Genomic DNA, 27861 nt, shown 5'->3' with positions numbered 1-27861 from the left:
CAGAAAGACCCAACACACGTGGGATTCTGAAATGTCTCAGGGTTCATTTGGTTCCATGATGCCCCACGTGTCACCGTGACACAGCTGTCAGACCTGGCAGTAGAAAAATAAATCAAAAAACTCAGAAGAAATCATCTTAAAGTCATGCTAAGCCTGTCTTCTACAGTCCAGAATCTACATATGTGTGACCGCAGATACTTGGGATGAGGATAGATGCTCAGAGGAATTCATGGGTTTTGATCTAGGAAATCTGTCCCAAAGTTTTCACTGCCTTTTCTTCCTTGGACAGTTCCTGATGCCCAGAGGAAGTTCATGTCCAACAGCATCTCCATCCCCCAGTTCCTCCTCCTGGCATGCAAGGGCTGCAGCTCTTGCACTTCTGTTTCTTCCTGGGCGTCTCCCTGGCTGCCCTCCTGGGCAACGGCCTCATCCTCAGCGCTGTAGCCTGCCACCACCACCTGCACACCCCCAGGGACTTCTTCCTGCTCCACCTCTCCCTCACACACCTGGGCTGCATCTGCACCACTGTCCCCAAAGCCATGGCCAGTTCCCTCTGGAACACCAGGGGCATCTCCTACTCAGGATGAGCTGCACAGGTGTTTTTTGCTTTTCTTCTTGATCACAGCGGAGGTTGCCCTTCTCACCATCATGTTCTACGACCGCTACGTGGCCATCTGCAAAGCCCTGCACTACAGGACCCTCCTGGGCAGCAGAGCTTGTGCCCACGTGGCAGCAGCTGCCTGGGCCACTGGGAAGCAGGTCTGGCCCTGGGGCTGCAGGAGCTGCTGCCTGAGCTGATGATCTCCTGAGCAGTCCAGATGCGGAGTCACTGTCCCTGTCCTCCATTTCCTCCCTTTCTTGCTGCAGGACCAGAAACGACTGTGGTGCTCTGCTGGGTTGGGGCGGGGCAGGGAGATGGGGGGACTGGGGAGGGGCTGGACTGGGCAGTTCCAGTGAGTAGAAAACCCCAATGTTCATCTGAAGTGTAGGAGTGGGCAGGGTGGGAGCACTACTGGGTTGAGGTGGCTCCAGGCTCTGGGAGTGGCAGCAGGAGCCCAGGGAGACACTGCCCCTGCTGCAATGAACTGCCCATGTGTGTGCGAGGGAAGGACTCGTGTCTCTCACGTGTGTGAGCAGTACATCAGTCCAGCTCAGGTGTGGACACCTCTCAGAGCCCTGACACATTTCTGTGTGTGACTCCAGGAAAACCCCCACTGTGCCAGGGAGTTATTAGAGCCTTTGCTGTCACCCTCCTGGTGTCCTGTGTAATGATGAAACTAGAAAAGGTGATCATCATACCCTGTTAATTTTCTAAGAGGAGAAATGTCACTGCTGGAAAGAAGTGTCACTGAAGAGGTGAGAAGAGGGAACATCATTGTTTCCTTCAGCCTGCTCCACAGCAGGTTCCCCTGAAGCCCCAGGCACACCTGCAGGGAACCCAGAGGGGCAGAGAAAGGGCTGCCTTTGGCTCTTGCTGTGCTGCTCAGCTGGGCCAGGCTCCTGGCACACAGGGAGCTCCTGGCAAGTGGGTGGCACTGCAGAGAGACAGCTCTGCCCAGGAGCAGCTCCTCTGCACAGCCCAGCAGGGCCGAGGGCACTGCCTGTAGCCATGAGAGAAGAGAAGCAAGGCAGAGGGAGGTTAAAGGCAGCGGAAAGATGGGAGGTGTTTAGCTGAGACTTCCCTTGGGGACACAACTTCACACTCCTCTGCAGAGTGAATCTACAGGTGCAGGGCAATGTCGCTTGTGTTCCTGGAGGAATCTCCTAAAGCTACCACATCCCACAGCCTTGCGCATCTGTCCGGACTCTCCCAGTTTCTCTGTGGTACAGGAGGAGGATGTTCTCCAGGGCAGGCCTTCCCTGCAGCACCGTCAGAGGGACAGTGCAGGTGGGTTCCTTCTCCCAGAGATGGCTGTGGGGTGGGAAGGTGGGGGTGCAGCCAGGGGTGCCCGGGGCTGTCCTGCAGAGCAGGGTCCCTGTGCCCCGGGGTTCTTCGTGCCAGGGCAGGGACTTTGCTGCCTGCCAGGGTCAGGTCTAATCCTGCCTGGGTAGTTGCCCACACCTCTGCAGGGAGAAGCTGTCGGTGGGTCACAAGAACCCCAGCAGGGGCCAGGCAGGGTCTTCCTGCTGTTGGATGAGTGCTGTGTGAGGTCAGGGTTGCTTACAGATCCAGATCACACCAGCACATTTCCAAGAGCACTGTCAAAGGGGAAGGACAAAGCACAATTATTAGGAAGGAAAGGAGCTTTTCTGAGTCAGTGTTTTCAGTTTCCTACTCCTGAGGAATCTGGGGGTTGAGAAATGGAAAAGGAGCTCTCATGTTGGACACGTCACTGAGACTCCTGAGCTGTAACTTGGAATGCACAGTGCTTCTGCAAGCAACTTCCTAAAGTGCTTTCGGCCTCTGCTCTGCCTTTGGCAGAAGCAGCATCACTTCTGCTGGACCCATCTGTTTTTTCTTTATCTGCCCTTTTGCACCTGCAAAAAGAACAGTTGCCCAGTCAGTGCCCTGCAAACAGGCAGGTTTCTCTCAGGCCAAAGTGAGTCCAGAGACATTCGGATGGAGTGCTGACAGGGAAGTCATGGCACGGGGAAACACCTCCAGGAGGAAAATCTCCAGGAAGTAGGCATAAGATTAGGGCCTGAGACAAAACAAAAACCATGTGTCATCGAATGTTTAGAGATCTCCATATGATCCCCTCTAGTGCAAACTCGTCCCTCTGAACAAGCCCCCTCCCCTCCTCTCCCACCCAGCCAAGCCTCTGCCCTCAGGGCAGGGGGGTCCAAGGGGTGAAGCCCCTCCTGTGCAGCCAGAGCTGCAACAGAGCCGTGGGGCAGCTCTGCAGCCATGGGCCCAGCTCCCTGAGCAGAGCACAGGCCTGGGAGCAGCTGCTCGGCCCTCTTCCACTCTGGGAGGTGGCACAGCTGGCTCAGGGTGACACAGTCCTGGCGGACTCTGCCCTGGCCTCTCCCAGCCACACCCTCCCTGTGCTGGGCCTTCCTTGGTCACAGTTCTGCTGTGTGTCATTCCTGCAATGCAGGCAGGGACAGGCCATGGGCACTGCTGGGACAGAACCGAGCTCCAAAAGGAAAGAGGATCTCCTCAGGGCGGTGCCTGAAGGCTCAAGTGTTCTTTCAAAGTTGCTGCCAAGAACAACCTCCAGGAAGTTTCCTGCTGCATAAAGCACCACTGAAGAGCTGAAGTTGGTGACTGTACAGGATGGGGGCACACAGCACTGTCCCTTCCACAGCCAGGCCTCCATGAATACTCTTGAAGGACCAACAGTGACCAAAATAGTCTGGTCTGTGACCCTGTTTTCTGGGGCCCCTGCTCAAGGGGCCCCAGTGCACTCATCACAGACCAGTCCCTTGCAATCACCGTTCCCAGCACTGGTCTATCTCTCCACCTCATAAGGATTGTTTGTCCCCCACGGAGGAACATCAAATGAGCATATCTGCACTGTAAAGAAGAGAGTTAAGCATTCATACTGTGCGTGTGTGTGTGTGTGCGGAGAGAGGAATCAGAGTGAGCACAAACGCCATCGGCTACTTCTAGAGAGGCCAGGAAGGACAGTGTCTTGAGATCACTTCATTTTGAGAGTCACATCCCCTGGGAATCCACCTGAATGCAGCCCTGGGATGTGCTTCTGTGAACAGAGCTCCCTGTGTCCGTCCCTCAGGCCGTGGGGCATCTCAGAGAGGGGCAGAGCAGGGTCTCTGACAGCCCAGCACAAGGCTGTGACCAACAGGCTGTCACAGGGACTGGCAGATCCCCCCTGCCTGAGGGCCTGGGCTCACTCCAGGGCTGCCCCGTCCCTTGTGCTGAGCGCAGGACGGGACAGCAGCTGGCACAGCTGGGCCCTGTCTGTGCCAGCAGCTGAAAGGAGCAGCCTGGGGACAGCACACGGAAGCTGCTGCTGTCAGGGCAGGGGAAAGGCCCCAGGAAGGCTGAGGGCTTGGCATGCTGCTGGAAAGGCTGTGTCCCACCTGCTGGAACTTTCCTAGGAGGAAGGAAACCGCCCGAGACAGAGACACTGCCCCACACTGCAGTTTGAAAGGTGGAGAGAGGGGACGAGGAGAAAGAAATGTCCCTGCAAGGGCATTGCTGTGGGAGGAGAAGCATCCAGAAGGAGGAGGAGATCACTCCATGTGTGTATTTGAAGAAACAGAGTGTGAGGGTGGGCAGCGGTCAGGGAAGGGTTGCAAAAGGTAGGGGTGAGAGCCAGGGGGGGAAGCCGGATGGGTGTCTGCAGCCTGCAGGGAAACAGAAGCAGCTTTGGGACAGCACAGGACAAGTTGTGCTGGAGATGGCCAAGGGCACTGACAAGGCATGTTAACTATTGCTTTTAGGACCAGAGCTTGTGCTTGCTTCATATATGTCAGAAGATTGCTTTAAAACATATTTTTGCAGCCAGACCTTATCACCAACAATGACAAACCTTATTAACCTGTCACAATTTGTATTAATAAAGAGTGTTATTCCCTGAACTGTTGGAGTGAGTTCTTTCAGTTGCCAGCAGTGGGAAACACTTCAGCAGGTTCTGCTGAGGGGTCTTCATATTGTTGGCTGAGATCCCCTCGACAAGGGCACTCAAATCACCCTCTGATCTTGTGAATCTTTACGTGAAGGATCTCATTACAAGATGCCACGGACTGGTTGGACACAAGGGTCTCGACTTCCCTGGGGGCGCTGACAGGCAAAAATCTAAACTCCCTCCTTTCAGGTGGCATTAAATTGCTGCAGCAAAGCAGGGTTGTCAAGGATAATCTGCTGCAAAAATACAAATCTCTGCCTTCCCAGGCTGGGAAAGACTTGGTTCAAAGGTTTCAGAAAGTTAAAGAGAAAATTGTGGTTTGCATGGAACAATGTCAGGCTAAGCAGAAATGTAAGGAAGGAAATGGCAAAGGTACAATTCATGTAGTGTTATAAGCCTGTTTGTCTTGTGCACAATAAGAAGCTAAAAATTCACCTGCTTCTGAATGGATTTCTGATGTTGGGTCTACTGTTTTGAAATCAGAAAATGTGGTGTTGAAGTCAGCCTTTGAGAGGGAAACAGGAGAAAAATCGGATCAACTTGTTGCTAAAAATGAGCTGCTTCAAACTGAGGTTGACCACCTTCAAAGTCTTGCTGCACCAGAGTGCAGAGAGAAACTGTTGCTAAAAAAACAGGTTCCTGGTTTGGTCAGGCAACTTCATAAATCAGTGTCTTACCCTGGCATTGAGACTTGGGAAACCACAGAGAACCCTGATTCTAAGTCTGAGGAGAGAAAGAAACCAGGAGACTTTGAAGTCCAGCTGATGTTTCTACAGTCTCCCCGCTTTCCTCGCATTAACGAAAATAGAGTGAGTGATCTCTCTGATAATGAACAAAGGGAAGATTATTCTTTACCTCCCTCAAATTCCTTTGTGCCTGCAACTGAATCCACTAAAAAGCCTTGGCGTCAACGGGAGAACCCGACCCTGAAAACAACTCAATTCAATCTCATTCAAGCGGCTAATTAGCAGAAGAATTATGGTGATAAGCCAGGACAAATTAAAAGCCAGCCAGTGAAATCCTATCAATACATCACATACCTTGGGATTCCAGTTGGTTCTCATCAACAGTTAATAAAATTTCCAGTAGATATGGGGACACAATGTTCACAGCAAAATGCCAAAGCTGGGTTTAAAACCCAGACGAAAAAGAGTTAATCACTGGAGTAAAAGAAGCAACCAGAGTCTTCAACCAAGAGCTTCACCCTGTTACTGTTTTGTTGATATCACCCTTTTGCTTTTTATTCTAATAATCATATTGTATGTTAAAATTTGGACGATTATGAAACAGTCAGCTCACTGATTATCCTCATCAATACCAGACAATGCCCGCAGTATAAAGGCATAAACCTCTCCCAGCCCCTCCAGGAGCCCTCAAATCCCATCCCAGTCCCACAGGACACTCCCAACTTCCCCTCAAACCCTCCAAGGTCCTCAGACTACCTCCCAGACCCACAAAAGCCCACAAGACGCCCCCAAACCTCTCCTAGTTACCTCCAGCCCTCCCAGGACCCCTCAAACCCTCTCCTAGTTGCCCCCTTCCCCTCGAGGACGCCCCCAAACTCTCTCCCAGTCCCTTCCCAGACCCCTGACGATTCCCCCAAACCCCTCATAGTCGCCCCAATCTCCCCAACCTCCCTCCCAACCCCCCAAGCTCCCCCAAACCCCTTCCCAGTTACCTCCACGACCCCCAACCCCTTCTCAGCCTCCCCATTCCTTCCCAAACCCCCTCCCAGTTGCCGGCCCATCCCCCAGTCTCGGGTGAGGAGGTGCCCCAGGCTGACGTGCCCACCCTGGCAGGGGGAGGCGTCCCCGCCCAGGGCGGTTCCAGCAGCACGTCGGGAGCCACCCCGCGCCCCGAAAGCTCCCGCCCACCCTGGAGCCACCTCAGCTGCCCCTGCAGGGGAGAAATCCAGCCCGGAGCAGAGCAGGGGGCGGGGCTGGGCTGGGAGCTCGATGGACAGGGGCACTGGGAGAGCAGAGGAGAGACTGGGATGGGCTGAGGGGGCACTGGGAGAGAGGGGAGACACTGGGATGGGCTGAGGGGGCACTTGGAGAAAGAAGGGAAAGTTTTTTGCCCCTTTCCTGGGCACTGGAACACCCTCTGCACCTCCGTTCCCGGCCATGCCGGCTCTCCTTTCCCCCCAAGCCATGAACAGGTTTTGGGGCTCCCTCATGGGTCGCAGCCAATAGAACGGCTCTGCTAGAGTGACGTCATTGGCAAATTATGTGGCCCCTCTCCTCGTGCTGGTGAGTCATCGATACTTCCGCGGGGGCTGCCCGGAGCGGGGCGGGGGGGGGAGGATCGCGATTGATCCTGATTGGTCCCGATCACTCCTGGCCCCAGGGTCTCCCCCCGCCACGATGTTTTTTACGTGCGGCCCCAACAAGGCCATGGTGGTGTCGGGTGAGTTTGGGGGGTCTGGGGGCTCCTGGTGACCCCTCCAAATCTCCCCCAAGACTCTCAGGAACCGCCCAGATCCCCCCTAAGATTCCTGGGGACCCTCCGAAAGCCCCCCTCCTGGGGGCCACCCCTCAGCCTTTCCCCTCCCCCACCCAAATCTCCTGTGCGTCCCTTTAACCCTTGAAAATCTCCTGGAACCACCTCAGACCCCCAAACCCCCTCCTGGGGACCCCCAAACCCTCTTCAGAACTCCTGGGCCCCCCCCGACCCCGTCCTAAAATCTTTTGGGTCTCCCCAACCCTTTACGGTGGACTCCTCCGTCCATTTTTCCTCCCGGACTCCTGGGGGTCAACCCCCCCAAGAAACTACTGGGAACCTCCCAGTGTCCCGCCACGAGATTCTTGGGTCCCTCCCCCCCCAGCCCCCTGTGGGTGCCCCCATTCTTTCCTCCCCTCGAAAATACTCTTGGGGGTCCCCCAATGTCCCCCCCAGCCCGCATCCTGCCGGGGATGGATTTAGGGGGATCTCCTTCCCCTTCCCTCTGGCACGAAGGCAAATGCCCTCCCAGTCCTTCTTCCTTCGCCCCCAGGCAGAAAAGAGAAGAGAAACAGCCAGTGGGCCCTGGCAGGTGTGGATGTGTGCAGGCTGTGGTTGAGTGGTTGAGAAAGGAGAGGAGGGAGCTGGTGTTTGGGCCAAGTCCAGCAGGTGATGTCTTTTGTGTCTGGCAAGGCAAGGCAAGGCAAAGAGGAGCTTCTGTGCTGATGCTGTCACTTGTTTTTTGTGTCTGTTGAAACTGGAACAAGGAGGTTTGTCCGGGAAAAGTGCTGCCCTACTCCACATGGCCCCTTCCCCAGTCACATGTTGTTCTTTCTATTTTACCAGCAGTCCTTGGTCAGCTCCACAACCATCCAGCTGTCAGTGTTCACGGCATACCCATCAGCCCCTTCTCTTGTGGGCTCCTACGCTTGCCAGCCCTAAGCTGCTCCTAAGTTATCTTGCTGTCAGTTCATAAAGAGGTCTTGTCAAGTGTTACTGATTTAGAAACTAAACCCTGACATCTTTGTCTTTGCAAAAGATGTGTGTGAAAGGGCAGTGCTGCTGCAAAGCAGTGTTGAGCTTAACATTGGGTGACTTGACAGCTTCCTCTGCATCACCCATGCACCCTGGGTTTCTTTGAAAAGTACTTTTCACTCCAAATGTGACACCACATTAGCTTGTAGGACATCCTGTGCCCAAATGGATAACTCTAAATATTAATAATAAAAAAGTGACTCCATTATTCAAGAAAAGCTTGTGTCTGCACTAAAAGCATCCAAGGGTCATGTCCCCCAGTTTTCTATCTGACAAGGGTTTGGAGGGGATGTTTTGTGCAGAGAACCCTTTGGGGGGCCCTTGCAGATGGGTGGGGCTGCACTCTGGGGGTGTGGGGCTTTGGTTCTTTGGTTGCCAGGGGCCACTGTGAGTCACTGAGCCAGGGTGGGGACAATGGGCAGGGCTGGCTGGGACAGGCTGTGGCACCTGTGACATATAAGGGAAGTGTCCCCATGGGGCAGCTCTGCAGGGCCCATCAGGGGATGCTGCCCAGTGCAACCTGTGCTGTGGGGAGCGTGCACACAGGGAGAGGCTGGGCCGGACGAGGGCCGGGGCAGCAAGGCTGCCCCAGGGAGTGGGTTCTGCCCCTGCCTGCAGGGCCCAGCCCCTGGCAGGAGCGCCTTGGGCAGGGCCCGGTGCTGCTGCTGGGGCAGGGGGTGAGGCCTTGCTGCCTACCAGCCCCTGTCCTTGCTGCACCACATCCCCGAGGCTCCCGTCCCCGCTCCCCCAGTGCCAGCTCCCTCCTTCCCAGTCCCAGCCAACCTCTTCTCTGTGTCCTCCTGCAGACCATGGCTTTCACAGTATTCCTTTTGGTGCTTGTGCAAAGCATCATCCAGTCCCTGCAGTCTTTTCCAAGCTGAAGGACTCTTGGATTCTGTGATCGTGTGCTGGATTCAGCTGGGTCCGTGTTAGCAGCATTAGTTTGCTCCCAAAGTTTCCTCGCTGTCAGCTCTTGTGGCCTAAGGCTTGAGCTCCTTTAGCTCCTTGTGCTGAGCTGCTGATGGGAAGCAGCGAGCAGATTCATGGTTTTCCCTGTAGAACAGTGAGGGGGAAGGTGTGGTCAAGTGGGAAGAGGAGTACTGTTTGTGTGTGGCCTCCTATGTGGCCTTGGCGCCTTTGAGGGGCTTGAAGGAGAAAAGAGCTTTGTTAAAGTGAGAAGTGAAATAGTGTGTTGGCTGTGGGAATGGGAAGGGAAAGAGGAATGGAAAGGCATCTGCTGATGCTGTCATTTGTTTGTTATGTCTGCGTGTAGCAGGGAGATTGCCAAAACCAAAACCAGTACACAGTTGAAAGCTGAACAAAACAACATTTATTCCAAAGAAAGTAGCAAACAAAATGAGAAACCAAGAGACAGAAAAGAGAAAGGAAACCATCCCCCAAGACAACCCCCCATTGACTCAAGTGTTACTTACCAGGTTGTCTTACCGACCCCAGAATGCTTAGAATTCCCCGTAGCAGAAGCTGCATCCTCATTATCCTCATGAGCCAATTTTCATTAATGTGAGGAAAGCTGGGAGACTGTAGAAACATCAGTTGTACTTCAAAGTCTCCTGGTTTCTGTCTCTCCTCATACTTAGAATCAGGGTTCTCCCCGGTTTTCAGCCCTGCCCCCAAACTGCCAGCCAAACTCCAAAAATTGCATACAAACAAAGATGCCTCCCACACCACAGGTGCCAGCACAGAAAGCCCTTGCTGCCAATGGCGTCTCCAGGCTGACAAACCAACTGCACCACCAAGCCAAAGCTTCCAGGCTTTCTTTCCTGGGGATAAGGGCTGTTGTTTCCTGTTTTCAGACCTGCCTCCCAACTCCCAGCCCTATTCCCAAAATTGCATTCTGACGAAGATTCCTCCCACACCAAAGGTGTCTGCACAGAAAGCTCTTGCTGCCAATAGAGTACCCAGGCTGACACAAAAAGTGCACCACAAAGGTGTGGGGAATCTCGGCTGGGCCGAGACCCCTGGTATGGAACAAGAAACTGGCTGAGAATGGAGGCCCTGGTCCTGACAACGTACTGATGCATCCTGAGAGAGCAGAGGAGCAGCAGGAGAGAGCTGTCCTGTGGGAATGGGGAACACTGTCTCATGAGAACGAGGACTTGTTTTGAACAGAGTGACTGAGAAAAATATAAACATTAAAGGAAAACAGGGACAGGTGCACAGAAATGTTGTGAGAAAGGAGGACTGAGAAAGTCCAGAGAAAGTCCAGCTAAAGTCTTCCTATTAGCTGTGAGAATTGTAGTTTGTGTATGTAAGCTGACCTATCTGTGTGATATACATGTACAAAAAGAACTGTATTTAAGAGGGTGTAAATCGCAGCTTGTGGCTGCTGCTGCTTCCTTTTTTCTTTTCCAATAAACTTTCTTGCTGAATATTATCTCATAGTCCGTTCCAACAACGACATTTGGTGACCCCGACATGAAGCCGATACGGGCAGCAGGGAGGTTGCCGCGGGGACGGAGCTTGGTGTAGCATAAGAGCAGCAGAGAAGCTGTCAGGCAGGCCAGACGCAGATACCTGGACAGGTGAGCCCCCGAGAACAAGGGGACAACTCTTAGCAAAAGAGGGATCTAATGTTGCATCTATATGGAAGTCTATCCTGCTTAAAAAAGAGAAAAATTAGACGAATGGTTTTGCGACAGATGCTGCTTTCGTTTATGAGCCAAGGATGTGAAGCAGACACTGTAACTGCCTTTATTGCCTCTACTTTGAAAGAACTTAGTGATAAGCTCTTTACTGCTGCCTCTAAGGGAGAAAAAAAGTTGCTGCTTCCCTCCTTACAACTTGGCGATTGTTATCTGGAACAGTAAAAGACATTAAAGCACAGTCTGAGGACATTAGAATGCTACTAGATACCATCATACAGAGAAATCGCGCAAAAAAGGGAGTCGAGCGGAGCCGAAGGGAGCCGGAGCGGGACCAGAGGTCACGGAGCGGGGCCAGGGACAGCTGAGCGGCCCCACCAACATGAACGCGGTGCTAGCATCTTGGCAGTGCATATCCAGGACGACCGGGGATGGCGGCTGCGGCGTCAAAGTACTACTGATGGACGAACTTTACTAACACTGTGACTAAGTTCCACCTTGAGACACTTCCTGCTTTTCATCTGATCTGTGCTGAGGGGCTGCGCCGCGCGTTTGTGGCTGTGTTCACGGCGCTGGGTGTTTGCGTCGCCGCGCTGAGTGAACTCGTGCCGGTGCCGGGTCTGTCTGCCTGTGGTGGGTGCCTACAGGGCGGCGCCATGCGTAGCCCCGGCTCCGAGCGCTCCCAGAAGACACAGAGCCGGGGGGCAGCAAAATCGCGGCGCCGTGCATGGCCCTGGCTAGGAGCGGTGCGCCCGCGTGTGCAAGCTGGCGGCCCTGGGCGTGGCAGGTGGTGGGGGGGGCTCTGTTTCCCCTGCACTGCTGACAGCCATGGTCCCAAAAGGTGTAGGTTCCGCTCCCCTTTATTACAGCGAATGTTTTTTCCCTAGTGCCGCTCCTCTTCCTAGAGCGGCGAGTTGACGACAGTAGCAATGGCTTCGGGGGGTGCAGTCGGGGGAGGGGGGAAAGCTGTTTGTCTTTTTTTCCTTGTTATTCCAACCACCCCCTCTCTGAAACGTGCCTGTTTGCAGCTGTTTTCTCCCTCTCCTATGTTTTATCTTTTCTTAAGCAGACCCTGTGATTAAGTTGTTAAGTTCCTTCTGCAGATTTTCTCCCCCTCCTTCGTCCTTCAGCAAGGGGGGGTGTGTGGGGGGGAGCAAAAGATGGAAAAAGACGGAAAAAAGGGAAAAGGGAAAACCAACTTAAAACTAACAATACCCCAATTTATAAATCAAATAAGATTGCACTGTTTTTACAGCAATAGGTGTTACGCATTGTGATGGTTTCACTCTAGGCCTTCCTGGAGACCAGCTTATAACCAGGAAGGAACTAGGAAAGTGATCACGGAAGTATTCCATGCTATTCCTTTACGTAACTTGAGGTATAAATAAAGCCAGCAGGAGGGACCTCGCTCTCTTCCTTTCCGGCGAGGTTCGAGAACGGTGGGTCCCTGTCTCAGTCTGGCTTACCTGGAGCTGAGGCCTACAGTGACTGCTGTTATCTGCCACGCGTGAGGGGAGAGCATTGGACCATGTCTAGCCATCCTGCCTGTTCGAAGGGAAGTGGTGAGATTTTTTGCTAGTTTGCCTTCAGTTGGCTGGTTGACTTGCTCGGTCTTTGTCCCTTTTTGTCCTTCTCCCTTCTCCCTCCCCCTCTTCCCTTTTTGGGGAGCTGTTTGGGATTTCTGGAGTTGTGGTGTGTGGTATTCTCATTGTGTGTATCTGTCTCATATGTAAAATATATATATGTATATATTTTTGCTATAGCTTTGGCTGTTTGGGTCGTTTCTTTTCTCTTCCCTCTCTGGGAAGCGGGTCCTTGTTGTCGAGTTTCGGGGGGCTTGGCGGGAAGCCAGCTCGAAACTTGCACACGCATGCAGCGTGCTCATGGCATTCTCAAATGTTTTCTTCAAAAACAGAAAGGGAGACTGACGAAAAATCCCTTGAAGCAAAATTAGAAATAACACAACATCCGTGATTAGCTTTTTGCATATTGCAGAAGGTTATTAAAAATTTCCTATAGTTCGCCATTTCGTGTCTATTACATGAAATTTGGCTGTTTCCCCCGGTGGCAGGGTGCAGGTAGAAGGTTTGCAGACGGAACGATGAGACAAAAGGGGTAGTCTTGCCCCCTGCAGAAATAGTTTTATTGCCTTTATGACAGAATATCATTGCTCTATGAGAAGGGTTGAAGATTTCCAAGATAATATCCTGTCTTTTCTTGCTGTATTTGTCTTTTACATGGAGAGTTATGCAGGATTTGCAGATTGCTGTTGGTGGCTATGCCATAAATTTCCTTTGAATTATGAAATTGATAAGAAGTGCACAGCCAATGACTGCTTGAAATGTGTGTGATTGATGAGAGTGTTTGAGGTGGCCACCTAAGAGTGTATGGGAAAAGATTGTGTGAAAGAGAAAAACTACATGAATGTGTAACTGTGTAAACTTAAAAATACTTTCCGTCGGTGTCGAGATTTTAAGAAGGTGTTAGGACTGAGGTTAAATAAGAGATTCTTACAAAACTTTGCTATTCTATTGCAGCCTTGTGAAAGATTGTGAAAGTTAAATGTCAGGTGGTGTCTTTCCACTGGTGCTGTTTCTTAGCTGTGTGAGCTGCGCAGGAGACCACTAGTTTTGGAGCAAGTAAAAACCATAAACCAACAAGCATTAGTGCAGACTGCAGGGTTAGCAGAGCCTGGAGCAAGGTGCACCACTATGCATCCAGGTGCTCAGGAACCATTCTTACAATTCGTGGAAAAGCTGCAAAACGCTGTAGAGAAACAAGTTTTGTGACACAGTTACAGAAGCTGCTAGTTACATAACTAGCTAGAGATAATGCCAATAAAGACTGTCAAAAAGAAAGAGAAACTCCAGGAAGGACAACCTCACTTCCACGCCCCACAGCACATGGGGTTTACAGACATCCCTGCAGCTCCCAGTGGCTTTGTCCCTGTCCCCAGGAACCTGCCCTGTGCCAACCCCTGGGCTTGTCTGCACCACTTCTGGTGGGGAATTGCCAGTGCTTGGCTTGGCAGGGCAACACCTCCCCACAAGCTCTGGCCATGCCAACATGTCCACACCCAGCCCTTTCACCAGTCCCCCCCCTTCCTACACCCATCAGAAATGTGTTCTGGATGCCTTGAACCAAAAGGATCTCTGTGACTTGCACAAGTATTGACAATGTCTGATGGATAAATCCTTATCAAATCTATTCCCTGTATTGTACATGGACACGTGGGCACCTCGAGTGAAGACATCTCCATCCCCCTGTGTCAGCTGAACCTGTGTGTCCATAAACCCTGTGATCCAGCTCCGGGTAAGCCCTTCTCTATGCCCACACTGATGCTCCCCTGGATGCACAAGCACACAGGGGCAGAGGCCCTGCTGTGCTCACACGGCTCTGGCAATAGGGGTGTGCAATGATCAGGTGCTTCTGCTCCAGTGGAGAACAAACATGGATTTCTCTCTCCCCAGCTGCACCTGTGCCTTCCACTGTCCCTCCCAGAATGGGGTTGAGCTGCCCAGAGACAGCCCTGGAGATACAAAGGGGTGGCTGGAGAGACATGAAGGGACCCTGGAGGTAAACTGGGATAGAAAGGGGAGACATCTCTGGCCTGAGCTCAGCTGAGACATTAACCAGAGTCTCAAACATTCATATTTGTGTTGCTGTTGGAACGGACTGCGACACAAAGTATCCAGTAAGAAAGTTTATTGGAAAGAAAAAAGGGAACAGCAGCAGCCGTGGAGCTGTCTTTACAGCTCCTTAAATGCAGTTTTTTAGGCACACGTATTCTACACAGATAGGTTAATTCAAATACACAAACCACAATTCTCACGGCTGATAGGTGGACTTTCTCAGTCTTACTTTCTCACAGTCTCTCTGCACATCTGTTCTTGTTTTCTTCTTATGTTTACATTCTACTTAGCCACTTTGTTCAAAATAAGTCCTTGTTCTCATGGGACAGCGTCCTTGTTCTCACGGGACAGCTTTCTCCTGGTGTTTTTCTCCTCTCTCAGGGTGCATCAATATGTTGTCAGGATTAAGGCCTCTATTCTCAGTCACCTTTTCGTTCCATGTTAGGGTCTCGGTCCAGCCGAGATTCCCCACATATTTGTACTCTTCTAGTGCCCCTCCTTTCTTGTCTTGGCTATCCTTCTCAAACATAAATCACAATGAAATGTCACTTGTTACCCTGTCTATACCCAGAACAGCCTGTGCCTATGAGGTCACAGGGCCATATCTGTTCCAGCACCAAAACTGTCATCAGTTGCTAGATACAGGTTTGCATTAATGTTGAGGCTTTACACAAAGAGAGCTTTGAAGATTCCCATGTTGGCTGCCTTTTTATGTCTCTATATGAGCCCCATGAACCAGGTTTTGGTTACAAACCCTGGAGACAGACCGCTCTTAGGGCGGCATTTCACCAGACCCCTCTCCTGGGATAGGCCAAAGGCAGCACCTTTCCCTTTGGGGTGCAACTTCATGCTCTCTTTACAGCTCACAGATCTTCCAGGCTTTCCTATCTGTCTCTGCCCCTCTCAGAGAACTTGTGTGGACACTTTTCCTGCCTGCACCAGATGATTTCACAGAACTGGGAGGGGGTGTTTTAGTGGTGAAGGGTCTGGGCGTGTTTTGAGGCCTCTCCAACCAAACATTTCCTTCAGGAGAGCTAAAACCATGACTATAGGGGGAACAGGAGAAATGCAGCTCCTCCAGGAATTGCAGCTCCTCCAGCAATTTCCAGCACATGCCCACAGATCCTCACAGAGGGGAGACATCAAGGTTCCACGTGAACACCATCTTGCGTTGGATAACACAGGAGATGGCTGCATCCCCTCTCCCTTTCCCATAAGCTGGAGATGCTGCTCTCTGGGAGCAGGAGGGGCATCAGTGGGGGTTTGGCACAGCTGGGTGGGTGCAAGTCCAACAGGGCTGAGTCTGAGGACAGAGCAGGGGCTGAGCACAGCAGAGCAGGGCAATGGCAGCACAGTCCTTGGGCACTGCCCCAACTGGGCTGAGCCCAAAGGGGAGCTGGGGCAGGGGTTGGTCCCACTCTGTTCATGAGAGACAGGGGACAGAAGCAAGTCCAGGGCAGGGAGGGCATCCCCACTAGGGATGGGGATGTTTCCAGGTTGGGTAGTCCCAGTGCCCCAGTGGCTCCATCTCTCCAGCGTGAGGGTGATGATGGGGGCAGATGACAGGAGGAGCAAGGTGAGGACACAGCACAGGATCCAGATCCAGAGGGGAATGGCTGGCTTTGGAAGAGGGGAGGGTCACAATGTGGACAAGACATGTCCAGAAGGAAGGAATGGTGGAAAGGGCTCACAAATCACCACTTGCTTCTGGGTGGGAGCACTGTCTTGGTGGAGGCATTGCTGCCTGTCAGAGAATTGCAGAGCTTGTGAATCTCACAGTATCCTGTGCAGGGACCATCCCTGACACTGAGCAGAGCCCCCAGATCACATATTCATTGGATGAATATGGAAAGATGCAGCTCATGCAAATCTGCCCTATTTCCTTGACATTGGCTCTTACAGGTATAGGAGAGACAAGAGAAGGTATGATGGGGAGAGGAAGCTGAAATGCCCTTAGAGTCAAGCAAGATCTCAACTGATGATCCTCTCACAGTGTCCTGGAGGTGGCAGCTGGGCAGCCCTTGGGCCTTATGCCAAGGGTCATGAGGAAGGAATCACTGAGCTTCAGTGGCTGTCCCTGCCTGGGAGCTGGACCTGCTGCCTGGGAGGAGAAAGGCACAGGCTGAGAGTCTGCAGGTCCCCCAGGTACTGCACAGACTCAGCCACTGTGGGGACCCCCGATCCACCATCTATCAACTCTGGGGATCAATGAATGAATGTCCTGCACAGCTGTGGCTCTGGATTAGATCTGGCACCACCACTGTCCCCTTTCCGTGATGCTGGGGCAGGAGAGGAGCAGGATTCTCTCCTGGGACTGGGAGGAGTGTCCCTGGTGCCAAAGGCTGGGCTGAACTGCACACTGACCCCCAGCATCCCAAGAGCCCAGGGACATGTCATGGGGCAGGGTGGGGTGCCCTCCCTCACCTCTGGTCTGTTGGGCCTATGAGTATTGCCTGCCTGTTCCTCAGTGCCAGGACTCACCTGTGACTCTCAGGTTCTGGGGAGCACTGAGGGCAGAGTTTCTCACTCGGTTGCTGTTGTCCTTGTGCTGGTATCCACATGTTTATGTCCTGAGCTCCCACTCATCATGGTCAAAGACACAGAATAGCTCAGCTGCCCCTGCTGGGCTTTCAGGCTGTTCACCTCAACCCCCTTGTGGCATACTAGGGCACGGACTCCAAGGAGTGTGGTATAATTGAATCATTTATTACAGTTCTTTCACGGTTTATATACCCTGTTACATCAGCAGTAAATTCTTTTTAGTAACTTTTCTCTATATCTACTTTTTAGTTAAGCATTCACTGTCTAGGAGAAAATTACTCTCAATTAATTTCCCACACACAAGGATACATCTCACCACCTCCACATTTATCTTGCCAAGTTCCCCTTCTATGTTTCTCCCAGGGTCATATAATCTCGGTTCCCTACATCCACTCCTTACAAAAGATGAACTCTCCCTGCTGAGTCTTGGAGGTGATCTTGGAGGGCAGGAACTGGGAGGTCACCTGGAGAGATGGCACAGGGATGGCCTGGTACAATTCTACTTTTTTCAGGACTGCAAAATGTCTCAGATCTGGGCGGGGAAGAATTTCCTCTTCAGGGGTTCACAGTCACAAACCAAAACCAAACAAACCAACCCCAAAGAACAAAGCTACTGGTGGAGGGGCTCGGAACAGACTGCTCACAGGCCAATATGGTTGGCAAAATGTCCGTTTATTAGAAGAAGAACGTTTATTATATACTGCTGCTACACCTGGATGCGTGATTCTTCTTCACACAGCACTGGATATATAAGAGAAACATACTTTGTTGTCCGGTGTTAATTGGAGCATCGCAGGTGTCCATAAGAGATGAAAAAACTTGTTTAGCTTTCTAAGACTCCTCCTTGACCTTGGCAGGGAGTCTTCTTTTCTGAAGTTCTAACTTCAGAGCCTGTAGCCATGTTAGCTACGCAGCTTCTTTTGCTGCTTGTGCTTTAGCTATGCCAAGGCAAGGCCCTCAAAATGCAGGACAAATTGTTCACCCAGTTTTGCCGTCTACACAAAGCCCCTCTTTCTTCCCATTTCCAGTCACCCACAGCTCCATTTATGGACCTATCCCGGTACTCACCATCCCCTGGGGAGCTGCAGATGTCCTGGGCCATCACACTGGCACCTGCACCCTCGGGCACAGAGGGTTTTGGTCAGAGGGGCAGCAACCCAGCTCAGCCCCGTGCCCCTGTCCCCGTTCCCACCTGCAGAGTCTGTGCTGGGTGAAAACCTTCTCACCCACGTGGCTCCATCCTGAATCTCCCTTGTCTCCTGTTTGACACCTCCCCAATGCAATTTTGGGTGGGTTTGTGGTTCCAGGTGGATACCTCTTGCTCTCAAAAGGGCTCCAGCATATATCAGGTCCCACAATATAAATCCCTCAGAGGGGTTGGAAATCGCCCCCTTTGCTCAGAGGTCCATGGGAGCTGGAGGAAGCAATCATCCTCCTGCCCTCCCCAAAGCAGCTCTGTCCCTCATTGCTGCACAGCTGCTCCACACGCCCTTTCCCTGGGTCCTGCTGTACTTTGAGGGACATGCAGCCATTGGGTCAAACCAGGGCAACACTGTGGGGGAGGTTGCAGGGGGCTGGGGGACCCATCTGGCTGCTCAGGCCAGGCCTGACCCTCCTGCTTTGATCTCACAGCTCTGACAGCAGTGTCCTCAGGGAGGAAGTTCTCTGGCTGTGCAGATCAACGACAGCTGGATGGGCTTGTATTATTGACACAGTTAGGGTTTGCACAGCTTGTTTTCTCATAGGCGCAGGTCTCTGAGCTGGGAGAGCAGGTGAGGCTCTCTCAGGAGGAAGGACTGACAAACATCTCTGATCAGAGCCCAACCCTTCATTTCTCTGTCTCAAGGCAAAAGCCATTCTGTTGGAGTCTTTCCTCCCTTCCAGGTCACAGATGATCTGGGAAACATCATAGGAAAGGAAACAACAACAAGAACAAATTCAATCTGAGTAAGTGTGTTTTAACCTAACAGGGCAGCAGTGAAGATGTGTAAATCCTAAGCCTGGTGTTCTCTTTTGCAGTTGTCCTGAGCTCATGGGAAGGACAGCGGGTGCTGGACTCAGCTGCTCACACACAAACCTCTCATGACAGCAGAGATGCCCTGGGCTGTCCATCCTTATACCCCCAGAAGGGCACAGCTCTGCTCCACAAGAGAGCTGCCTCACCCTTGGGTTTGGGGTCACTGCAATTTAAGATGTTTTCAGGTTGAGGAGCCAGGACGTTTCCACTTTCAGCTGCTCCATTGCTCTGCAGGAATTTGGGAGCAGAAACTTTGGCCAGGGGAGTAACTCAAGGTCTATTTAGAGAATCACATTAAACTTCTGAAAACCTCCCTTGGGGGAAGGGTGTTCCAATGCAATTCCACTTCTCTCTAGAATATGCTCTCTAAGACCATGCTCTAGGCCATGCTGGGAAGATGTCAAGGAAGAGGAGAGATTCAGCAGCAAAGGAGGCATAGGGTTTGTCCACTCACAGGAGTTTCTTGTTGGGATGACTTTGCTCAATGTATGAGCCAAAGCTGCCCAGGTCCAAATAGCCCCACGTCCAGTTGGCTGCTCCCTGCCACCCTTGTCTTCCTGAGAGGAGAACAGACCTCATCCCAGCTCCCAGGAATGAGGGGCATTTGCTGATGTCTTCCAGCATCTCTGATTGACAGATGCACCCCCAAAACTTTATTGCTGAGGTAGCAGCTGCATTGGCTGTACCTAATCCTGGGCAACCACCTGCAATCAGCCCTCCTGGAGCAGTGGGGCTGGAGCAAATGAATTCCAGAGGTTTCCTCTGCTCTTTGCTGTGTTTGTGCAGACTGTGTGTGGGGGAGAGGAAAACCCTGGCAGTGGGGATGTGCCTGCCCAGCACTTGCAAGCAGAGCTTCCGGAGAGGGAATGAGCTGGGTTGGCTCCGGTTTTGCTGTCAGCAAAACACTCCTTATAAGGCCCTGCCAAGGTAGGGGGTTGGGTTTTTTAACCATGTGATTTATAATAAACAAACCCACAGAATGGAAAGACATATTCAAGAGGCAAAGGAGTGACTTTCCTTCTCCTCTGTCCCCAGCAGTGACTGCACAGTTTCACTGACCAACTGGTTCCCAGGGCCCTGTTCCTGCTGGATTGGCCTCATGAGTCTTCCTTCAGTGCAGCCAGAACCTCTCCTGTTTCAGTTCTGAAATCTTTGTTCCTATAATTGAGCTCCCAAAAATAACTTTGAGGTCAATATCAGAAGAAATGACTGCATTGCTAATATGATAAGGTTGTGTTTACATCATCGTTACAAATTCCCAGGATGACAATGATTACTGAGGGCATGGTAATTTCAAAATAGACCTCCTGTGCTTGGCCGAGATCTTTGCCCTTCCTCCTCGTTTTAGAGCTTTTCCTGCTTCAACCACCATGTGCAGCTGCTGCAGGAAAGGACATGTCTCCCATGAGCCTTGTGTCCCACTGATCAGAGCTGGGCACAGGATCTCTTGGACACCCACAGGAAACCCAAGTGCCACTGGAAACCTCCTTGCCCAGGACTGGATCTTTCAGGGTGGGATCACACAGCTGCCCAGGTTCAGCCAGGAATTTCACTCCAGTTCAGGCAGAGATCGAGGACATGACAAAGGTGCCTCTGTGGTGCCATATCCCCTGAATTCAGACACCTGTGCGGGTCAAGCATATCCAGTGCACATCCTAACAGTGCCCTGGGCCTCTCCAGACTGGCATTTGGAGGCTGAGCAAGGTCACACAGCTCAGATCCTCCACATTTTAAGATCAGCCAAGCCCATAAGAACATACCTTGTCCTTCACTAGTCGCAATTCCTTTTCCTGAAGTCAAGGCTGATCCCTGACCAATATGATTGTCTGCATTTGAACTACTCCAGTCAGGGGCAGATGGGGAAGGTTTTGCACAGGTGACCACAGAACCTAGGAGAGAACAAGTGGAACAGACTAAGCTGAAATGACAGTTTTTATTGATTTACTTATTATAGGTAGGAGTTTTTTTTTCAAGAGACAGGTCTAGACAGCATGCAAGTATCACATACAGGTGAACTGCTACAAATCCTATCCCTATAGATTTTCAGTCCTTTGTTTTTAAAGAGAATGCAAACCAAGTTCAGAGACAACCATCAAAGCAGCAGCAAAAGTATTTGTCCTAGCACACACCCACACCTAGAGCATTCAGAAAGGAAACTTCTCTAGACTGCCTTCCTTCCAGCTAGCGGGAAACTTTCTTTGAATATCTGCAGTAAGTTAAAAGTGGCATGACATTAAGAAAGCATGGAAAACACTGTTGTGCAAAGACAAACGCAATACTTTAAAGCACAGACAGACCCTGCCAGTGACATCCAAAACAGGAGAAAAATCCTCTGTTCAATGTGCACAGAGGGATTGCGTTACAGCTGAGCTTCACATTCCCTGGTCTAGACAGGCAGGTCTGCAAAAATCACTAAGGAAATGCTTGCAATTTGTTATTAAATACTTCACCAACTTCTCTCCACTACAGCCTAAATAACGTAATACAATGAGTATTGTGAAATTCAAACGGTAATGATAAGCAGCATGAGAAAAGCTTCATTCTGACAAAACACCGAAACGTCTCTCTAAGATTGCAGTCGCAGTGTCCAAACACCACAAAGGAAGAAGCAACGTTTTAGTTCAAATAGCTCAGCACCATACATTCCTCCAGCAAAAATTCAAATTTGGTCTGGTCTAGAGCTAAAATTCCACTCCAGTAGTTTTAGGATCAGCAAACCCAATGAAATGAAACAATCCTCCATTCTCCAATCCAGCAAGAGACACTTGTGCAATAGTTAATAATATCTGCCACAACTGGAGATGGAGGGAGGGACAAAAAAAAAAAATAAACAGAATTATTCTACGAGCTTACTCTCTATTTTTTCTTTTGAGAAAAATCAGTTTCTCTTCCCTCCCAGGTGAAAAGTGAGTCTTCTCCCAAAAGAGGACACTCTCTAGTTTTCTCTACACTTCTTTCTCATGGAACTGAACTGTCTGTCTTAGGAGAAACCCACGGAGAAGCCAAGCAAATCTCCATTAACTCTCCAAGTAGCAGAGGCCAAGCCTCAGTCAGCAGCAAGTCAGTAACTTTATTGCTATTTCTGTGCTACGATCAGCTGCCTCCTCCAATATTTCCTGCAATGCTAATGGTAAATCCTTTACACGTGTCATTTCCAAAATGCATGATCACAAAACTTGGCTTTGCTAGTTGTTAAATCCAGGCACCAGATTGTTACCAGGTATGACCCAAAACTGACTCTAGAAACTCAAACGCACACTGGTGTATAGTTTTTAGGAGAGCTTTAAAATAAAAAAAATAATTAGTTTACACGCAAATCCTTCTGCAGTCCACACTGTATAACAACTCCAGTTGCTCACTAAGAGAATTACCTAATTTATAACATTGAACCGTATAACCTCACTGCTTATAAATGTATTCACAGGCACAAAAAAAAATAATTGCAAGTAGCGAGACTTACATCGCAAGTAACTCTTTGCTTCAAAAACAAACAAACAAAAAAAACCCCAAACCACCAAAACAGAGCAGTTAGGTGAACCAAAACATGTCTGGATAAGAACTATTAATCATAAGCTCTTACCTGCAGGAGCTTTAGCTTGTGAACGGTTCCCAGCTCCCACGTTGGGCGGAGTTTGTGATTTCAGCAGACCCTCAGCTGCCTGGCAAGGCTCATGTCCCACCTGAGAATGCTGCTTTCACCTAAAGTTCAGGTCTGGAAGCAATATGTGGCATAGTAGAGGACTGGATAGAAGGACCTACTGCTGCCACTCCCCTTGGAGCAGAAGCCACTGGCTGTGGTGAATTTCCATCTGAAGAAACCTTTGGGGAAAAAAAAAAAAAGATGAAAATGTAAAGAATTTTATGCCGCAGTATCTGTCCAGAGCTTGAAACAGAAGTCACAAAGGACAAAACAAGTAGCAAATGATACCTCAATATTAGAGGCTTTTTTGAAAAAGCTTTAAGCATTATAACTATATAATTAGGGTTTATTATATATTATAATAAAAATTATAAACTTGAGGTAGAAATAGCAAATAAAAAAAAAAAAATCAACAAAAACCTTAAAAAAAAAATCCATGACAACATAAGAAGAGTTCTTGCCTGTAAAGAGTAAGTAGGTTAACACTAATGTACCATGAAAAGGACTTTAATAACACAAGACTTCCACTACATATGGATCAAGACAACAGGTCTAGCATCTGAACAAACTCCCCCACAAGCAAGTTTTTACTTCAGACTGTCCAGGTAACAAAATTTATGTTGTTGTTAGGACATCTCTCACACTTACCGGTACATTCTCTCCCTGGGACAGAGTTGCCTTTCTCTTCTCCAGGCGCTCTGGCAGCTCACTGACACGCTTCTCCAGCACTGCCACCTCCAAGCTGCGCTCCTTCCAATGCTCCCTCTGGTGCTGCAGCCTGGCTTTCTGCTCCTGCTTCACTTTGTTCCTCAGCTGAAAAAATTCACCAAGCAGTGGGGCAGGAGGGGAAAGCAAGGAAAAGAAAAACAAATGAACTTTCAGGAGAGGGGACGGGAACCAGTTACAAAGAGAAAAGCCGTTGAAAAAGTGAAGTTATGTCTTCTCTCCAGTGAAAATATTGGTTAGTCTCCAAATTTGCAGAAAGGAAAGGGATATGCACAGTGTGCTCCTTCCTCCCTTTCCCTTGAACTCGGTACCATCACCCCTCCATCCTCAGCATGCAGGCAGCCACATGGGCCCGGCAGGAATGGGAGCAGTGGCGTTTCTTCCCGACGAGCTCAGAAAAGGACCCAATTGTCTTTAAAGCCCTTAAGAGTTGGGGGTCACAAGCTGGCTTTCCATTACCTGCAGCTCCTTGGACACGGGGTGGGTGGAGCTCAGTTACAGGTGACAGGTTGTCGTGGTAACCACCAATTCGTCAGCCCTTTCTCAGCATCTCTGGCAGCCCAGGCAGTTCCTCTGCTTTCGGCACGTCCAGCGCCAGCTCGCGCCACTTCGGCTGCAACAGGCTCTTCAGCTGGTCCGCCTCCTCCGCTGCAAAGGACGAGAGAGAGCACAAGAGCTGCCCTGAGGAACAGCCCAGCGTGGGCTGCTCTGCTCCCAGGGCAGCACTGCAGGGCACCCAGAGAGCACCCTGCCGGCCTCCAGAGCAGGGCTGTGCAGAGCCAAACCTGCTCCTCTACCCGGCAGGCGCACAAGCAAAGTCACCAGCACCATTCTGGACATTTGGTCTCCTCAGAGCACTGACGGAGAGGGAAAAAGAACATTTGGTTCACTGTCCCAAGTACAGAAACAAACAAAACCACAACACCAGACTGAATTCACCTGCAGAAGCCCAAATTCACTGAATGCCTGCTGAATTCAGCAGGAAGACACTCACTCAACCACAAGGCATCATTTCAAACTCTGCATTTAAGCCCTAAGAAGCCAGTAACAAAACACTAAAGCTGTTTCATTAAACACAGACTGGGAGGGTTTTTTAGGGTCTATTACAAGCACCTGTCATCAGCTGCTCCCACTGCCAGAACGGTTCTAGCCCAGAACAAAGGGTTGAGAAATCAATAAGAATTCCAGCCAGTGCCAAGACTAGATCTCTCGGAGACAGTGCCAGGAAATAGAGTCATATGCTCCAAGATCTTGAAGATCCAAGATCTTAAAGGCATCCTTATAGGCCTCTAAACTGATGTTGATTTTGTGCAGTAGAACTCAAACAGAAAATAGATTCTCCCCACAGAAAACCTCCTTTGCTTTATCTCGATGGAAAGCACGAGGCTTCCTACTAAAACAACATATTTATATTTCCCCTTAACAAACCAGTATCTTTTCATGCGAGGCAGGCTGGCAACAAGTTTTGCACAATACGGAGAGAGAGAGGATGAAAAGCTAGGCAGAAGACGTGTCGCTATTAAGTCTGAAATCAATCTTTCTCGTGGCATCATTGTGCTGAGCTACAAGCACCCAAGTCGGACTGTGGCAGCCTGACCCTGGGCAGACTGGCATCACTAACGAGGAAGGAAAGATGCCGCCAAATATGCGGCCATTAAATCGCCTCTGGCATAAAAGGCAACCTGGCTATTGGGCTAAGCTTTGCTACAGGCCAAGAAAATAACACTCTAAATGGGCAGGGTATTGACACCGAGGATGGAAACAGTTACCGTGGTACACAAAGGTACACAAAGGTATTCAAGGGGAAAAGCCCACATTGGGAATAAAGAGCAGATGTGCTAGGCTCCAAATATAGGGTGCTTCCACGGCATACTTTAAAATATAGGAAGAAAGTATATTTTGTCCGAGGTAATTTGTGAGTGTTCTTGGCGAACACAAAATGTGAAATGGTTCTGATTAACATTGCCTGGAATGCTGTAAATAAGTCCTGCGAGTCACTGAAATCACCTGCAATTTCAGAGTTCCAAGAACTGTATTTTGTGAAAAATCATGGGCTACTTTCCCCGAGCAGCAACTCACCTCATTTCCCAACGCTGAGTCTTTTCTGCTCCACGTGGCCTTTCAGGGCTGTCACTTGCTGAAATCTGGCTTCTTGATTCTCAGCAAGTTCCTTTAAGCGCTTCGGTTTCTCCTGCTCAGCAGCTTTGCCGTTGCTGTCGCTGCTCTTGCTGCTTCGGGAACTTCAGGCTTCATGGTTTCTGCAGTCCAGACGAGGACTTCTTAAGTTATTGTTTTTAGTGGGAAGGTAGGGACAGAAACAAGCGATCCCAAAACTTCAAACCCATCCCCACAGCAGTCCAGAGCAGCTCAAGCCCAGTTTCCTGCCTTCCCAGGGCCGGGCTCTTCTCTCTGCGGGGCACCCGCCAGCCGGGCACTACCCTGCCCAGCGGCCCCGAGCACTTTAGGCACCGGCCCGGCCAACGCCTCGCTCTCTGCAGGCGCCGCTTCCAAGCCCGCCCCGACTGCCGGGCCCTGCCTCGCAGTTGCCGCCTGGCGGACACGGCCGGGAGCGGCATTGCAGCCGCACGCCCCCCCTTGCCCCCACCCCCAAAGACCTCAAGGACTCCTAGAGCGCAGATTGACAAAAATAAACGTCCTGCAAGACCCACGTCGCCTTTCGGAAGTATTGGCATTTCTTCCTATAACCTGCTCTTACCTAGGAAAAGCTGAGCAATTCACAGAGTTGCTGTTTGTCTCCCAGCTTCCCAAAGGATTTCTCCCTTCCAGCAGCAGCCGCAACGCTCCCTGGGAAGCCCTGACTGAGGCTGAGAATTGACATAGAACAAGCCAAGAGCATTAACTCAGCACCAAAACACTCCACAATAAACCAATTTAGAGTCACCTTTGTCTCTTCTCCCCATGCAGGCAGAGGCTTTGGGATTCCAAGGCAAATCCTGAGACACTGAGAGAGCAGCAGCCCCTCAGCCCCACCACTGCCTCCCCCGGGGTCCCCCAGCCAGGAACCAGGCTACCCAGCCCCTGCTGTGCAGCACAGCACATGGGGGGATGACTTTTGGGACCCCTCCCTGGCCGCTGCAGAGCAATGTAGGCATCGGGGCCAAGTCCTGCCTGGCCCCCAGGCACTGCAGACAGTTCAGCCCCAGCAGCAGCAGCCCCAGCAGCAGCAGCCCCAGCAGCAGCAGCCCCAGCAGCAGCAGCCCCAGCAGCAGCAGCCCCAGCAGCAGCAGCCCCAGCAGCAGCCCCAGCAGAAGCAGCGGGCTGTTCTGCCTCTTGCTCCCCTCTCATTTGGAACTCAACGGTGAGGAACAAGCCCCGAGTAGACAGGGGCCGGCCCCGGGCACAATGAGCACCAAGCAGCAAGACCTGGGCTCGCCAGAGGCCTGGGCCTTCCTAGTTCAGGCTCTGGTCTTCATTTGCTTTCTTCCTCTGCAATTCTCCTGCCCCGGCAAATGTTAAAAGACAGACTGCCCGGTGAGACGTGCCCTAAAAGAGCAATCAATTCCAGCGCCAGAAAATCTCAGTGCCACACTTAGAAACTCTTCAGTGAGGCCCCTGGAGAAGCCAAGGTGAGCTGTGATTACCTGGAGTCCCAGGGAACCGAGAGGAAGGTGGGGAACGAGCAGAGAGCAAACCCCCCCAGCTGCTTCTCCCTGCAGCCCACACGGCAAGTGCAGTTGCCCTGGGATTTCATGCCCCCTGTGTCACTTGCGAGCTCAACCAGTGAATAAGCAGGTACTGCAAGATACACTTCCTCTATACCTGAGGCAGCACAGACCCTCCCCGAGGAACTGCAATGCCAGGGCACATCTGAACATGGCCCTCCCGCCTGCCGCTCTCTCCGCCCCTTCTCCTCGCGGCGGCACGCAGGTGCGGCTGCCCAGAGGCAAGAAACTTGCCTGTCAGTTCCCCTCCCTGCAGTCCCCGATGGCCGCGGGAGAGGCAGAAGAGCGGCCGCGCCCTCGCCGGGCCCCGCTTACCCCGGGGACGATCTCCTGGAGAGCCTGACGTTGGATCTGCCGCCGTGGGTCGCTTCCGGGGGGGAACGCGGCGGCGCAGCCCCGACAGCACCTCCAGCGCACGACGGGACCGAGCGGGGCGGGAGCGGGAACGGAGCAGAGCGGAACGGGGTGGCCGAGCGGGGCGGCGAAGCCGCCTGAGCGCCGGTCCGCTTTCTGCCTGGGGTCCTCGCTTGTCAGCCGCGCGCAGCGTCCCCAAACGGGGCTGCCCGCTCCGGTGCCTGCCGCCGGCGCCCGGCGCCGCCGAGAGCCCGGCGCCGCCGAGAGCCCGGCGCCGCCGAGAGCCCTGCCCTGTCCTCACAGCGGGAAGCACCGCAGCGAGACGGCGCTGCGAGCGCGGGGTGGAGGTCCGGGTCGGGGTGGAGCTCAGGCAACAGGATAGACGCCTCTCTGAGGCAGGGGGCCTCGCGCCACCATATTTAGTGTTGTCCTGGCTCATTTCCGGTCCTAGTAGCGCCATCTTTACTTCTGGCTTGGAGGACCATCTTTCTGTACGGCCTTGGAGGACTTCTGGTCCGAGGGCCGCCATCTTTCTGTGCGGCCTCGCAGGACCTCAGGTCCGGGGGGTGCCATCTTTGCTGAGGCGTTGAAAATATTCCGGTCGCTCCCACTCCCGGTCCCCAACTTTACCCTAGGAATGTCCCTCACTAATTTCT

The 27861-nt window shown here is 51.6% G+C and overlaps 1 long non-coding RNA gene across 1 annotated transcript; it reads right to left on the bottom strand.

Moving 5' to 3' along the window:
• Nucleotides 1-17438: 17438 nt before the first annotated feature.
• On the bottom strand, nt 17439-27392 carry LOC113997185. The gene is made up of 8 exons (XR_003544021.2): nt 27167-27392; nt 25885-25993; nt 25248-25426; nt 23628-23816; nt 23091-23255; nt 22383-22621; nt 20563-20691; nt 17439-18681 (listed from the first exon to the last, which is right to left on the bottom strand). It is a non-coding gene; the product is annotated as an uncharacterized LOC113997185 (long non-coding RNA).
• Nucleotides 27393-27861: the final 469 nt, after the last annotated feature.

The sequence above is a fragment of the Pipra filicauda genome, unplaced genomic scaffold, assembly GCF_003945595.2.
Source record: "Pipra filicauda isolate LSUMZ 115617 unplaced genomic scaffold, ASM394559v2 scaffold377_size797966_pilon, whole genome shotgun sequence".
NCBI lineage: Eukaryota > Metazoa > Chordata > Aves > Passeriformes > Pipridae > Pipra > Pipra filicauda.
Note: the sequence above shows the minus strand (reverse complement) of the source record. Positions and strands in the feature narration are given on the sequence as shown.